At 36.4% G+C, this 16,100-nt stretch overlaps 3 long non-coding RNA genes across 5 annotated transcripts in view; 2 read left to right on the top strand and 1 right to left on the bottom strand.

The window, feature by feature from the left end:
- Positions 1-6,648: 6,648 nt before the first annotated feature.
- LOC136989358 (uncharacterized) overlaps positions 6,649-16,100 on the top strand; it is a 315,036-nt gene continuing 305,584 nt past the window's right edge. The window contains exons 1-4 of one of the 3 annotated variants that reach the window (XR_010882905.1): positions 6,649-6,716; positions 6,788-6,920; positions 7,631-7,706; positions 7,776-7,842. This is a non-coding gene — a long non-coding RNA (uncharacterized lncRNA). Of the gene's footprint in view, positions 6,717-6,787; positions 7,707-7,775; positions 7,843-16,100 lie in introns of all 3 variants that reach the window. The other 2 variants (XR_010882904.1, XR_010882903.1) reach the window with 2 other exon arrangements.
- On the top strand, positions 7,859-8,250 carry LOC136989361 (uncharacterized). The gene is made up of 3 exons (XR_010882907.1): positions 7,859-7,883; positions 7,959-8,134; positions 8,204-8,250. It is a non-coding gene; the product is annotated as an uncharacterized lncRNA (long non-coding RNA).
- LOC136989360 (uncharacterized) lies at positions 9,305-9,627 on the bottom strand. The gene is made up of 2 exons (XR_010882906.1): positions 9,531-9,627; positions 9,305-9,453 (listed from the first exon to the last, which is right to left on the bottom strand). It is a non-coding gene; the product is annotated as an uncharacterized lncRNA (long non-coding RNA).

Here is a 16,100-nt window from a genome sequence, read left to right as displayed (position 1 = left end):
GAGGATAGTTGATAGGGATAGAGTGTGAAGGGAAGATAGTGTAGTGGGAACACATTGGCGTCTTGCACCGCAATTATTAAGTAATAAAAACAAATAGAAGATAATACAGCATGCCAATTTGGCGACGATGAGTACAATATACAAGGTGAAAATATACATGAAAGGCAGTGAATGGAAATACAATAAGCAGTTTACAATAAATAATAACAGAAGCAGAACCCGTGGTTCTGGAGCCTTACGTTGTAAGGCTATTCTTGAGGATGTCACAATTGGACGCAAAAGTCATTAGGTGTTTAAAGCAGTCCTTATTGGAGCAGAACACCTTCCAGTCAGGTGGCCAAGCATGTCCATTAGATAGACAGTAGAGGATCAGTTGCCTGCGTTCTATGTCATAGGTCTTGCAATCCAGTAGAATATGCTGGGCGTTGCCTATAGCAGCGCTATCGCAGTTGCACACATCGTCATTTCGCTTTTTTATTCTGTTCAGGTAACTAGGGAAATTCCCATGGCCGGTGAGCAGTTGCGTAAGATTGAATGAAGGAGTAAGGTAGTTCATTTTTTGGCGTTCGACTATGGATGGTAAGAAAAGGTACGTGAGTCTGCCCGTGGTGGACGAAGACCATTCGGTCTGCCACAGGTTAGTTGCCATGACGTAGGTGAGATTGTGGATGTAGGTGAAGGGAAGTGAGTTGAAAGCCGTTTCAAGATTACTGCCGGCAGCACGTTTGGCTAATTCGTCCGCTCTCTCGTTTCCGCCGACTCCCTGATGACCTGGCACCCAGCAAAACGAGACGGCCTTTCTTTTGCTAAGACTGTTGGCCAGATGAACAACTTTTACACCTGTGGCGGTGCTCTTTCTGCTGCCGCTGATGATCCGGAGAACGTAGCGGCTATCCGTGAAGAAGGTAGCTGACCCTTTGAGTTTCTGATTGTTAGTTGTAAAGTAAACAAGGGCCTTATACATGGCCCATAATTCAGCCTGGTTATTAGTACATTTGGAATTAAGTTTATAGTACTCTTCGTGTACCACAGAATTATCGACACCGTTGTAGACCACCAGGGCCGCACCAGTTCCCTTCTCATTTCTGGCACCATCAGTGTAAATATGCCAGTTTGTGCTTGGATTAGTAGTATCTCTCTCAAATTTGATCAAGACATTGTTCCTTTCAGCTGGGTGGAAGTTCTTAGTCGGGTCATTGTAGTAATTGTCTATATCATAGGATTTGATTTGCTTTAGCGTTTGGATTCCATCTGGAGGATATTTGTTTTCTGCAGCTATAGTCTTCAAATCGTCCTCACTACAGTTTTGCAGGTCGGTTGTTGTAAGATTCCAAGTCCAGACCAGATTTTTAATTTTGATGTGAATAGGCATTAGATTAGCGACTGTCAGAAGAGCATCTGTAGGGGCCGTGCGGTACGCCCTGCAAATGCGAATAGCGAAGGTACGCTGGACAGACAGGATTTTTCGCTTATTATGGACAATGTCCACCCGATGTCCCCAGATTTGAGCCGCATACAGCAAAGCCGGCTCAATTGCACCTTTGTAGATAAGTCTACAGTGCTTCGGGCCTAGACCCCATGTGTTCCTAGCAATGTGGTAAATCATGTTTGCCTTCTGGCTTACCTTTTTGCACAGTTCATCAATATGAGTTGACCAACTCAGAGTTGGGTCCAGTATTACACCAAGATACTTCATATGCGACGTTATCTTGATTTTATGGTTATTAATGTACAAACACAGGGGCCTCTGTAATTGTTTTCTATTAGACTTTTTCGTGCACACGAGTGCCTCACATTTTTGATGGTTTATTGGGAGTTTGTTGTCTATACTCCATTGGTTGATGTCGTTGAGGACCTCATTGCCTATCCTTTGAAGGACATTACAGTTCTGGTGTTGTATCATGACAATGGTGTCGTCTGCGAATCCTTGTATCTTAACATGATCAGTTGTTGGAAGCAGGTTGAGTAGGTTGTTATACATTAGGTTCCACAGCCCAGGCCCGCTGCGTGAACCTTGGGGGCAACCTCTTTCTATATTTTTAATAATATTTATATTGTTGGATAGGCAGCCAGCTTTCCTATTGGTCAGGTAATTATCCAGCAGCTGATAGATATTTTGCGGACATTTCATTTCCCTTAAACTATATTTAAGCACCGGCCACCAGAGGTGGTCGAACGCCTTCTTGAAGTCGATGCTAATGAGGAGTGCGTGACGGTCTTTATCCCATGCAGTTTTTATGAAAGTTGTTACGTTTCCAATAGCAGTAATTGTGGATCTACCTGGTCTGAACCCATGCTGGTTGGTATTTAGTATATTATTTTTTTCAACATGCCAATTGATTCTATCTATCATCAGCCCGTCGAGTACTTTACCCATAACTGGGAGCAGGCTTATTGGCCTATAGTCTTTTCTTTCCACTGGGTTAACTGTTTTCGGGATGAATTTTACGTTAGCTATTTTCCATGAATCGGGAAAGTAGCCCACCCTTAGGCACCCATTGTAAAGAATGACGAAAGCTATTGGGATTTCAGCAAACGCCTCTTTTACCACCTCCGCAGTAATACCGTCATGCCCTGGGGCTTTTTTATTAGCCAGGGAGCGGATCGCTTGTTGCACCTCTTTAAAAGAAAACCATTTATCGTTGGTTTCGCTGTAAATGTCCTCGAGATTTATACGTATTCGTTGGTGAGTAGGTGAGTCATCTGTTTGACTGTCGTTGGGGAAATGGAAATCAAGAAGCTTCTGTAGATTACTGCTAATTGAATAGTTATTGGTTTGAGGATTGGTGTCAGTAACATTCGGCAGGGTTGCCTTCCTTTTATTTTTGAACGCGATCTTATAGGGCTCGCCCCAGGGGTCCACCGTTGATCTTCCGCAAAATTCCCGCCACGCCGTCGTTCTTGCTTTGTTAATATTAGCTTTGTAAGTCCGTAGAGCATTGGCATAATCCCTACTTTGCTGTTCTCTTCGTTCTGTGTTTCGTTCTTTTAACCATTTCTTTCTTAATCTTTTGATTTTCCTCTTTTCACGGTCTAAATCATCGTTCCACCAGTGCGTACGGTTTTTCTTTAATTTCTGTCTGGAAGAAATCTTGAGGGCTTCGACAATAGATTGTGTCATATGGTTCACATAATTGTCAATCCTTTCATGGGTGTTTAGTTCTGTAAATTGAAAGTTCCTCCATTTTTCTGCGAAAGAGGCCCGGAAGTATTCCCAGTTAGTTATAGTGCTATAATAGTTAGTGACATGATCCTTAATTTGCTGGTGATGTTGTAGAGTAGTCAGAATATATCGGTGATCACTCGCCGAATCTTTCGATAAAGTTGTACAATCTTTCACGATACTACCCACTTCCGTGGGCGCCAAACAAACGTCGGTCCAGCCTCTCGCCCTTGTCGTTTGGAAGGTTGGTAAATCTGAGGTGTTCAGCGATATACCGTCAATCTCATTAAGGAGTTCCTGTATGAGCCTTCCCCTCTTGTCCTCAGTCTCGTGGTACCAGAGGGGGGATTTGGCATTGCAGTCACCTGCAATGAGATACGATTTGTCTCCTAGTTTCCTTATAACACTAGATAGCTCGTCTATGCAGTCCTCGTCATTATCAAATGGCGAGAAATATATACAGAGAATAAAGTCTATGGGGCCTTGGTCAATCGTGACGGTTGTGACTCGATTAGAGCTTAGCTCAGGAATTAATGCAGCATTAACATTGGGATTCCTTATTATTATACCACATTTGGAACGTTCATCTGGGGTTGTTTTATTCAGAACTTGCCACGAGCCAAATCTAACAATGTTATTTTTGACAGTATACGGTTCCTGTATAAGGATTACATCCACGTCCAGATCGTTCGCTGTCTTAATAACAAGCGACGAGGCAGCTTGGCTTTTCTGGGCGTTGAGTTGAAGAATTTTGAACGTTGTGTTTGCCATTATGAAGGTTTTATTACACAGGAATATGAGGACATACAGACTATTATTCGTATATGGTTTGCCTTACCAAGAGTCTCTTGTAATTTTTTAAGACTGGGCATTGTGCAGAGAATGCATTGTGGTCTGTTTGATACTTTGGGCCATCGGGTTGTTCCTTATTTATTTTGGTGCAGTTAGTGCATTTAGGGGTTTCATTGGTGTTAGTGCACTCTTTATATTTGTGTCTTTTGGTGCAGTGGCTGCACCTTTCCCTATGATCACAGGAGGCCGCCTTATGGCCGAAGCCCGTACACCGAAAGCATCTAATAATGGGAATATAATCGTCAGCTATCAAAGTACCCCATTCATAACTTATCCGTTTCGTGGTTATTATCAGATTTCGGATTGCAGGAGAGACTGACATCACCACGTGTCGGCAGTCAGGCTTAGTTTTTGAAGGTATCATATGAGTGATTCTTGTTTCTCTGTGGAAAGCTTCCTTCGTAAGTTTCCTATTAATCTCGCTGTTTTGATCGTAGATTTTCTCGACAAGTTCCACCTTCTCCTCCTCCTGAGGCACGTTAAGCAGTATAACTCGAGGTTTCCGGCGTTTTGGTCGTATCATTTTAACTCTTTCGTTTAATTCCGGCAATTTCCCAATTGCCTCCTGTAAGTTCTGAACATCTTGCTCAGTTTTAAGTCTAATTTTTACACCTTTTCCCGGCACCGCTGTTATATTGCGTGTGCCTATTTTCAAGCTTGCAGGATCTATCTTAGTTTGGATCTCATTGAGCATTTCCTCTGGACAGAGGGTTTCACCATCCTCTGTAGTCGTAGTCTCAATAATGAGGTCCTGTGGTTTCACTTGTGTTTTATTATCAGCTATAGCTTCGGCTATAATATGTGTGGTACGACTCCCGCTGATCCTTCCCTTCCTTACTGCATCGGCGTAGGTACCCTTCCCTTCCTGCTCAGTTGAGCGGAGTGCTAATACTATTCCAAATAAGTTATTCGCAGCTGCGTGCATGTCAAGCGCCGCCTGTCTCACACTTTTCCTATTAGCAACCGAAACCGAGCCATAGGAATTTGCTGGGAGAGCTTGCATAATACAGTCAAGTCCTCTGGAAATTACAGCTAGTAACTTCCTTTCCGGCACGTCCGCCAAGGTATCCATGAGAACGATTGACAGAAGAGTATAGAGTCCAAGAAACCAAGTTTGTAGCCCGCACAGACGCGCACACACGAAAACAAGTAAAAACGCCGAACAGCGCAAAAACACGCTACCCGGCTACAGCTCGCCAAACGGCTCGGATACGCCGAACGGCTGAGACCAGAAAAACACGTGGAGAACAGTTCTTTGTTACAGAGATGACAACTAAGTAGCGATAACTTAATAACTAACAGAGTAATATTAACTAAATTTATACAGTATACAGAGCGCGTAATGGGCTAACAAAGCCCGTCGAAGAAAAGTCCGATTACACAAGGGGGGGCCGATGGGGCCCGAGAAAGAACGTAACTACAGACGGCTGTAACTCGCCAACCGCGAGACGTAGAACAAAATTAAAACACTCACGGCTTCCTTACAATTAGTTCTTCCCAACGGTGTATAATATCCATAGGAGAAATCACTAAATCCAAAGTTACAGCAGTCGGAAAGCAGAGCACACTTACTTCACGACTATAAGGATTGGCGACTTTTCCCGATTTTTTGCTATTATACTCTCACCTTTCGAGAATAAAACCAACGCGAAACTTAACGAGTGCCGGCCCGACATCTCGCGAATACTATAAAAGAATTTTTTTTTGGTAAGAAAAACAAAAGGCTGAAATTACTAGGGAGTGTTTCAAAGTTCGGATGAATACTATCTGATCAGTATAACTTTTCGGATAGTATAATACTATCCTAAAAGTTTTAAATTGTTGCCTGAAGACAAGTGAAGACCAATCGGTATTCATTATTTTACGTCGCTTCTTCTTATGTTTGTTCTGTGAGGTGTTCGTTATCCGAACATGTGTTCGTTGTCCGAACATAAAAGTCTTTCGCGAAAGTGTTCGTTATACGATTTGTTCGTTAACCGATCACCCACTGTATTAGAAATTATATTATAATCACTGAAAAAGAATAAAATTTACACTTACCACAATTTAATAATAATATCAAAGTGGCTGAAATTGTTAAAATATATATCAGTTCTTTCATGGTAAAGATGGCATTTTATCGGTTGCTGTTTAAACGTAATTTTATATTTTAAGCGTTAATATAATACGAAATAATACATAAAATATGCTCATTTAAAAGTTTAAAAATATAATCATAATAATCATCGTCATATTTAAAATTTAATTCACTCAAGTTCAATATTTGTAACTCACTTGTAAATATACTCTCACATTTATTATGTTTTTATAGAATATATTCTGTAAAGTATTCGCTTGTAAACGGAGAGGAAACAATAGAAGCACCGACCTCGCTAATTGGATTCAAAGATGGTCCGGTGGTAGACCACTTGCAAGGTGGTAAACTCCTGGCAGTAAACAAGTGGGTGATCACCCACATCGGAGATTGGCGGACGCGAATGTAAGCTTCACCCTCATCTGATGAGTAAAAGCTGTTCGCAAAGAAGGTCTGTAATTGGTCAGAAGTTCCCGTCCAAAAAGTCCTTAAATCGGAGAGCAAACGGAAGAGAAGAGAAGAAAGGGCTCGAGACTGGTAATGCGGAAGTCTCAGACACTAGGGTAAAGAAGAAGAAAATCTTTAATTTATAAGCTAGACGATTATGATTTTCTATACAATTACTTTGTAAGTATTACAATCATATTAATTCTAATATTATCATTATTATAGAATTTTATTTAATTTATCTTTTGTAGACATTTATTCATTTCCTATCAAAGAACTGTTTTAGCAAACAATGAAACCTTCGATTATACTTTGTATAAGAGTTCTATGGAAAATGTGGATTTATTCGAAGGCGATATTAGATTGAATACGTCATTTGAAAAAGTAATTTATAAATTTTTACACATTTATCCTTTGTTTGTTCATTTTTAGTGCCTATTGTTTTTGGAGGCTCGAGGGAAAAGCTATGACGGAATGCTCTTCCAATGATCATCGTGCCTTCTAATTTATTTAACAGAATCGCAAGACGTGTCCAATTTCCTGGATAGGGTTTATCCATTAAGTTCTCTCGTCTTCTTGTATGTTACATATCAGAATTGCACGTTCATTATGACGGACTTTCTTGGGAATCTTTTATGATGACCCTAAAATCCAGACATTGTGGAAGATCAAGAATTAGACGACCAAGAATATGGCATCCTAATCATATGCCCTTACCAGTGTAATTCAGATCTCTCGAATAGAAGAAAACAATCTCTCAATGTTTAATATTTTTATGCGTATTCTGTCTTTCGGATTCTCTACTCCTTCCTTCTTGTGAACACAAAAAAAGGCCTTATCTAGTGCCCATTGTGGATATGCCCAGGTTCACGATGAGGGATTTGGGCAAACCCACAACTAGCGCAACAATTTTCGCGGGTCGTTTCGGGTTTCCATTCAAAATGGTGATGCTTTTCGTGGTATCTGTATTCGAACTGGCGCATGGATAACGGATGCCGCAAACTTTGTAAAGTTTCTTAATATATATCCAATATTATAATAATATAAATTTATATCCAAAAATTTTTTAAATTAAAGAATTTTAAAATATTTAGAGTCGAGTAGCTGTATTGAAACCGAATAAACTTTGGGATGATGGTATAATATTTTACAAGTTTTCTTCTTTCCTAAGTACGTTACTTTGCTGTATTTGAAATAATTAATAATATCGATTAATATAACAATAATAATTTCTACTAGATTCTTCCAGAATTAAGTTTTTAAAGTTAATTTTTGACTACATGGAGCTTGTAACTTGCTTACGTTTGTAAAAAGAAGAGAGAATAATTATATACAGGAAGGGAAAGGGTAAGAATATTGATACGGATATTTAATTATTTACGTTTTATTTATAATAATAATAATAATATATATATATTTCAGATGTAATTCCTATGTTGGAAAACGGGATGGATGACAGATACTTAATTTAGGAAGCGGGTGTTAGATCCTTGGAATCATACTTCACGAATTAGGCCAAGCTAATGGCTTGTATCACAAACATACTCGACCGGATCGCGATAAATATATAAACATTTTATGGGATAATATTAAAGATGGTAAGTTATACTGTTTAATATATTTTATGCATAAATAGTTTGAACTGATGACTTTTCTTTAACAAACAGAATTTAAGACGGAATTTCAGGTGTACGATAAGAATTTCTTGAGAATACAGTCAAACCTGTTTTTATGCGCTCTTTTTATGTGCGATTTTTATTTGTGCGATTTTTTTAATGCGAATTTTTAATTTGTGCGGTATAGTTGGCGACTAGTCTCGTGCGATTCGTCATGTCTCACGTTGACTTATTATAGCTAAATAAACTTATTATAGCATAAATGCACTTATTATAGTAATATTATTGCATGAATATGCGAAAAATGAAATAATTTACTTTTTAAGTCAGCAAAACACCACCTGGACAAAAATATGTAAAACAGACGATAGACCAGACGATGCAGTCAAGTGCTGACATCTGTTGTCAATAAATTCTATTTCGTACGGTTTTGAGTTATTTTCTATGTGAGACTTTTTTTATGCGGTCCCTATTGACCTCATAAAAAAATATTTTTTTAATTGTGTTGCGAAAACTATTATTTACAGCCATTCGTGAAGTTTCGTGAGATTTTTTTAATGCGTTTTTTTTAATGCGGTCCCTATCCCCCGCATAAAAACAGGTTTGACTGTATGTGACAAATAAAGTTACGATACCATTATGCATTATGGTCCTAAATCATCTGCTAAAGATGATAAAATAAGTTAATGCTAACTCTTTCAAATGTTACCATTAAAGAAGTTTACAAATGGCAATTTTTGTCACAATCAGACATTGAATGTATTAACACGTTATACGAATGCGAAGAGATTTTGCTGTAAATAAATAAATAAAATTTAGTTCATTACCTAAATTTTACTGGGAAAACAAGAGCTGCATGAAATATACAATATAAATACATTACAAAGTCAATAACAACAATTTTTTAACAAATAGATTTGATGATTATTTAAAATAATATACAAATTCAGCGAGAGAAAAAATACTTGGACAAGTTTCTCATTATTAAAGAAAATTATAGTCCTTGTAAAATTAAAAAATGACAACATAAAAATTTAAGTCTTTATAATTAATCTTTTAATTTTATTTTTGTAACATTTGTTATTACAGTTTTAAATTACATTACAGTAATTTAATTAATTAATCGATATCAGGAATTTCATCAATTGTGGGGACGTTTCGTGGAAGGTCAAAACACTTGCATCTTCCTTTGGAAACTCCCACAGATCCACCTAATTTTTTACATTCTCCATCGCAGTCTTCAGGAGGGTTCAAAAGAAACTTTAGTGGTGTTCCATCTTTAGTCTGGACTAAAAGCACGACTAAATAAAAGTTATTTTTATTAATTTGTTTTCTACGTAATTTTTACTTGTATTAATTATTAAATCTTTTACGTTACCAGAAAGCAGTAGACATACAAGTAATAAAGTCTTCATTTTGAAGTATCTAGATCTTTGGATAACCTAATACTTTATCTAGTAAAATGTAAAATTAAATTATAATTTACGTTATTATGAATTAAATCATTTATAAATTTTCATAATAAAACGAAGATAATTAAAGATTTTAATTGGGATATTTTGCTAATTTTTTTTAAACAAAGATAATTGGGAAAATAATCGAAAAACGAGTGAGAATCACTATAAGAGAATCGATTTCGGTCCCTGTAGAAAATTTTCTTTTTAAATAAATTTTACATATAAAAATTTAAATTAGAACTAAGTACAACTTTTCTTTTTTAATAAAACGCAATATTAAAGATTTGTTTTCGTTAGTAACAATAACATTAATTTATAGGGATAGGAAGCATTAAGGGCTATGGGGAAAGCATCCACCTCTTGACAACTCAGGTTATGTAATAATATTTTTAAAACTCGCGCGTATTCAAATGCAACGTTGTATCAAAATTTCAAAGCAATCGGTGAAGAACTTTCGGAGAATTAATTAAGATTTTGAACAAACGAACATTTACGTTTTTATTTATATAGATTATTATTTCTTTTATAACTTGATATTTTGATATAAATAATGCTATTATCTGCGTATACTGTATTTCAGTGTGAATATTTTGCATTTTCTGAAGTAACAGTTCTAGTGAAATTGGAAAATACAGTATCAGGTTACTAATAGAAATTTCTTTTAAATATTTTATGTTGTTAGATGAAAACAATTAAATTGCTTTAATATTTAACACTTATTATATAATGTATGAAGTATGCATCATTAAAGTGGTTTTAATTAACCCTGTTTAAATTACATTAAAAGATGCTTCTCAGATCAGTACTAGTCTATTGACTGTTTGTGGTAAAGTTTTAGTTATCTAACAGGTTCTATTATGTAACTTGTTAAACAGAATAACAGAAACATTAGAATAACACATTTATTAAACAGAATAAATGTTATAATATGTGAACTGAAAACACACTTTAAAATTTAAAATAAAAAATAGTAATTCAAATGAAAACTTTCAGTCATTTAAATTAATATTTCATTATAATTGAGAGAAATATAATAGTACAAATTGCATATTCTGACGAATAATTATGTTGCTTAATAATAATTTTTATTATAAAATAAACAGTAAAGTTCTATTTGTTGGTATTGTCTACTGTTTATTAAATGTTTATAAATATACTTATTTAATTCTCTATAAAAATAAATAAATTTGGTTTATATGCATAAGAAAATTCCTAAATGAAGGAAATATTATCTCTTGCAAATAGTTTTGAAGGTTTACTTTACATAATATATAAAGTTTGTGAGAATGTATATACAGTAGCATTAAAGAGTTTCTTGTCTCGAAAATTGTTGAAACTAGTACCCCAAATACTACGAGGGAGGGTTTTTTGAACCTCCGATAGTTCACAAAACAAAGACAAGTGTAAATAACAAAACGAATTTATTACCAACAGGGCCGGCCGTAGGTCGGTGCGGACGGTGCGACCGCGCCAGGCGCCTTCATAGGGGGGCGCAGAAAATGCAACGATAGTTCATCTGCTCAAAATGTAAAACCCAATCACCTTATTACTACTTAACCCTACCTGCCAAAATGGATGTACCAAATGCTTCACAATTGCTGAAGAACTGCTCGGAATTTGTAAAAGAGTACCGGGGTTATTCGTCTGCTCTGACAACAGCTAGGCAAATTGCTTCTCAGACTGAAACAGATCTTATTTTTAAGGCAGTCCGATCCCGAAGAAAGAACATTATTTGAATACGACGCCGTAGATGAGACACCAACAGATCCTGAAGAATTGTTTAAAATGAACGTGTTTTACCCTATGATCGATACAATTGAGAATGTGTTGGTCTCTCGTTTACACAACTATCCAAATTTAATGATACATGCTCCTTTCTATACAACAAAACAATTCCTGAAAAGTCCAAATTGGAAAAAGTCTGTGCAGATTTAGAAATAAGTTTAACCGATGGGGAAAAACGTGACATGTCTGGTTATGAATTAGTTGAGGAACTTTTACGCCTGAATTCATTGTTGAAAGAGCTCGAATTAGCAGAATTAATAAAAGTTCTTCAACTTATTAATCAAAATGGCTGGCAGGATATATTTCCGAATGTATGGACAGCACTTCCAATTTTGCTGACCATACCTGTAACTGTCGCTAAAGGAGACCAAAGTTCAATAAATTAAAACTCATTAAAACTTATTTACGTTCAACCATGTGTGAGGATAGACTGTCAGATCTAGCAATTTTATCAATAGAAAATAGTATTGCCCAGGACTCGAATTATTCTGAATTAATAAAAAAATTTGTAAGCGTTAAAGCGAGGAAGGTGGAAATCGAGGCTCTTTACTTCATTTTTCGTTTTTTAATTTGTTTCAATTTTAAATTAATTTACGATGTAAATTTGACTTTTCGTAACGTGAGCATTGTCTGTGCCAATAAATAAATCTTTCCGAACAGATATTGTTTGTTTCATTTTATTGTTATTGTTCCTCATCCATACTATTTCTATGCTAATCTTTCAGGGGCCTGAGTTATTAATAATGTAAAAAAATGTATGTTAGCTTTAGAGTCTATGTACAGTTTAGTCTCTACGGGAAAGTACCACAATGAGATCTCGCACCAGCTGAAAACCTTGCTAGGGTCGCCTCTGCTTATGATGGCAGAGTTATTTAATCAGATGGATGTACAGGCTGGTTACCCATTCTCTAAATGTAGAAATGAATGTAATTAGAACGGTTTTTCGTTCCCGAAATATTGGTTTCTATTCTAATTCTAAAAAAGTTTATACTGTATTATTATATAAAAATATGTCTAAATGTTATTTAATAAAATTCTTCATTATCGTAAATATAGCATAATTATTAGATACACTTACAAAATCTAGATATAACGTTGATTAATGTCATTTCACTCGAATTAGTAATTATTATTAATTAAAATAATTGAATAAATATATTTATAATATCAAAATATGTAAAAATCTACCTTTTTCAATGACTTATCTTACTGTAGAGTAGTTTAAACATCGTGTAAAATGACGAACTTTATATAAAAATTCCTCAACATTTTTATTATTTCATTCTTATCTATTTATTTTTCTGTGAAAACATCCTTGTGAAAACCGATAAGTTTGAAGTTATTTATATAATCCGATACTTGATTAATATCGAATTCCTGATGACAATGCAGATACAATGATATCAATTCGGCATTGATGGCATGTCTCTGTTTACAGTTCATGAAAATATTTCAGAAAATAAAATATAATAAAGTTTCTTTGAAAAAATAGAGAAAAAGTTTATTTCAAATAATTTTATTACATATTTAAGAATTATTACTCATTTATTAAACATAAAATATTTAAACGAGTACAATATCAAAAAAGGGGTGCCACGTACTTCGAATTTAATTCATTGCAGAAGGCTGTTCGAACTTACAATCGTTCGAAATCCGAATTAATTTTTTAATTAGAAAGCCAACTAATCTATTCCTAGACCCTAAACACTACCCATTTCGATATACTTAAACAGCAAATATGCATTATTTAAGAAAAAAAAAATAACACAATTAAATTGCATAATAATAACATTTGATAATTGCCAGGTAAGTTAAAGTTAAAAAATTTAAGAAAAATGCTTAAAAGTAGACAATACATAAAAAGGTATCTTCTAACATCGTCTCTTAGCATGCACATGAAGAAATTAACAGTTCCATGGCAGAGTCAACCTTTCACCGCGGACGAATAGCTTCAAATGAAAGTTCGACTCTGCTGTAAAACTGTTAATTTCCTCATGTGCATGCTAAGAGACGATGTTAGAAGGTTCAGGGTGGTTATAATTAAAGTGGCTCTATTCAGACCTGTCTAGAGCTCGTTCTCGTGGACGTATTTTGATGGAACTTGGTATATATGTTATATGTTATATTAAAATGAAAATTCAAAAAATATTTAGTTCGAATTTTTATCACTAGGTGAAAAAATGGCGCATGAAGAACAAGAAACACAAAATGGAAACACGCAAAAGGTTTTTATTCACAACATTTGTTCAATGAACATGTGACTGATGCAAATAAATTGCACATTGAACAAATGTTGTGAATAAAAACCTTTTGCGTGTTTCCATTTTGTGTTTCTTGTTCTTCATACGCCATTTTTTCACCTAGTAATAAAAATTAGAAATAAATATTTTTTGCTTTTTTCCTTCAGTGAAGATCCTTATTAAGCCGTTACGATCTTTACGATATTCCTTCTCGAGTTGGTCTTTACGACTCGAAAACGTCCGTACGATGGTTCGAAGAAAGCTACACCTCCACACTCAACAAGTGAATATTTACACTTTATTTACAACACAAATATTTACAGAATGTCCAAGTTCGACAACATTATGTACACTAAGCAACACAGGTGTGGTGTCTCACGTCAGCTTGTCTGTTGGAGACTATTGGCCTCTCGGGAAACTCCGGTCGGTTCGTGGAGTTGGCTCAACTACACGGCCTGTCCAGTCTCCGCACTTACCCGTCCCTGAGATCGTTGTCAGAGGAGAACACTCTCTCTACGCTCAGCGGGCTGTCCAAGTGCCTGAAACTACCGTGTTAACAGTCTCTTGCCCTTCTCCCCGTTTCTCGCGTATCCCTTACAATTTAAAGGATTCTACGGCGACAACTTGCGGCCAATCAGATTCTTCTTTTCCCCTGGGAGCTTCCAAAGACGTCCGCCCTATTTCCCGACGACGTAGCTTACATTCGCGTCCGTCCCTTGTTTACATTTTTTTCCCAAGCCGGCCGACACGTAGCAAACACATTGACCCTTAAACGGAGACGCTACTCCTTTGATCTTTCCGGCCGTTTATGGCCCCAACGCCAGGTGGGTCCAATTATCTCGGTCGCGTGGCTTTTCGACTTAGGACGCTAAAAGCGATCTTTACACCTTCACTACTAGGTGAATTAATAGACACTAGGCATTTTTACTTTATTTTTATTCTGGATCCTCTATAGGCCGATACGCGTTTCGGGCATTGCTTATTTTCTGAAATATTTTCACAAACTGTAACAGAGACATGCCATCAATGCCAAATTGATATCATTGTATCTGCATTGTCATCGGGAATTCGATATTTTTTAAGTATCGGATTATATAAATAGCTTCAATCAAACTTATTGGTTTTCACAAGGATGTTTTCACAGAAAAATAAATAGATAAGAATTAAATAACAAAAAACAAGTTATGAAATTTTTATATACAGTTCGTCATTTTACACGATGTTTACACTACTCTACAGTAAGATAAGTCATTGAAAAAGGTAGATTATTACATATTTTGATATTATAAATATATTTATTCAATTGTTTTAATTAATAATAATTAATAATTCGAGTGAAATGACAATAATCAACATTACATCTAGATTTTGTAAGTGCATCTAATAATTACGCTGTATTTATAACAATGAAGAATTTTATTAAATAACATTTAAACATATTTTTATATACAGTGATGCCTCGTATAACGCACGCCTGGAATAACGGACGTTGCGAACAACGGACTTTCTGTTTAGCTGTTACGTGACTCGAGCAACGGACTGGCTGCGAACAACGGACTTTCCGTTCGGCAGTTACATGAAGCAAACAACGGACTTTCTGCGAACAAGTGCGAATGATGTTTCTACTCTTTTGCCGTTGCCAATGGCAATCTGCTATTTTTAGATGTTTTCCCCTTCTTGGCTTCCCAAAATAGCTTTTTTGAAATAGGCATTTTAGGAGCCTTTGAAAGAGCTGCCGCTCAAAGCCCTGCTGATACTGGACAAAGCACCCAAAATACCTGGAGGAGATCTTTAAAGGAAGCTATGCTTTCATCAAGCTGCAGTATCTGCCAGAAAACACCACTGCCATCCTTCAGCCAATGGATCAGCAACTCATTGGCAACTTGAAAAAACTGTACACCAGAGCTCTCTTCATGATGGTGTTTGAAGAATGTCAGCTTTGTAGAGACATGACTGTCCGAAAGTTCTAGAAAGAGAAGTTTGATGTTCTTGTGTCAATTAGACTCATCCAGAAGGCCCGGGGAGAAATCACGCAGAAGACCCTCAATTCAGCCTGGAAGAGGCTTGTTTCTGAATGGACCCAGGAAGAACCAGCTGAGGATACAGAAGTGGTGCAGGAGATTATCTCGACGGCCCAAGAGTTGGAATTGGAGATGGAGGTGGAGGATGTGGAGGAGCTCATTGAAGAACACCAAGAAGAGCTGACAACTGAAGAGCTCCAAGCACTTCTCGTCCAGGAACATGATGAAGCTCAAAGGGAAGCTTCATCTGACGACAAGGAGGAGTTATCCAATCAACCAATTTCAACTGCTGACATCAAGGACTTCCTTGTCAAATGGGGAGAGGTTCAGGAGTTACCCAATACTCACTATCCAAACACAGCTGAGGCCAACAGGATCAATGATCTCTACAATACACCCTTGCACTCATTTCTGACAGGTGTTGAAGAAGAGAGAGAAACAGACC

The sequence above is a fragment of the Centruroides vittatus genome, unplaced genomic scaffold (assembly GCF_030686945.1).
Source record: "Centruroides vittatus isolate TY-2023 unplaced genomic scaffold, ASM3068694v2 scaffold_490, whole genome shotgun sequence".
NCBI lineage: Eukaryota > Metazoa > Arthropoda > Arachnida > Scorpiones > Buthidae > Centruroides > Centruroides vittatus.
Note: the sequence above shows the minus strand (reverse complement) of the source record. Positions and strands in the feature narration are given on the sequence as shown.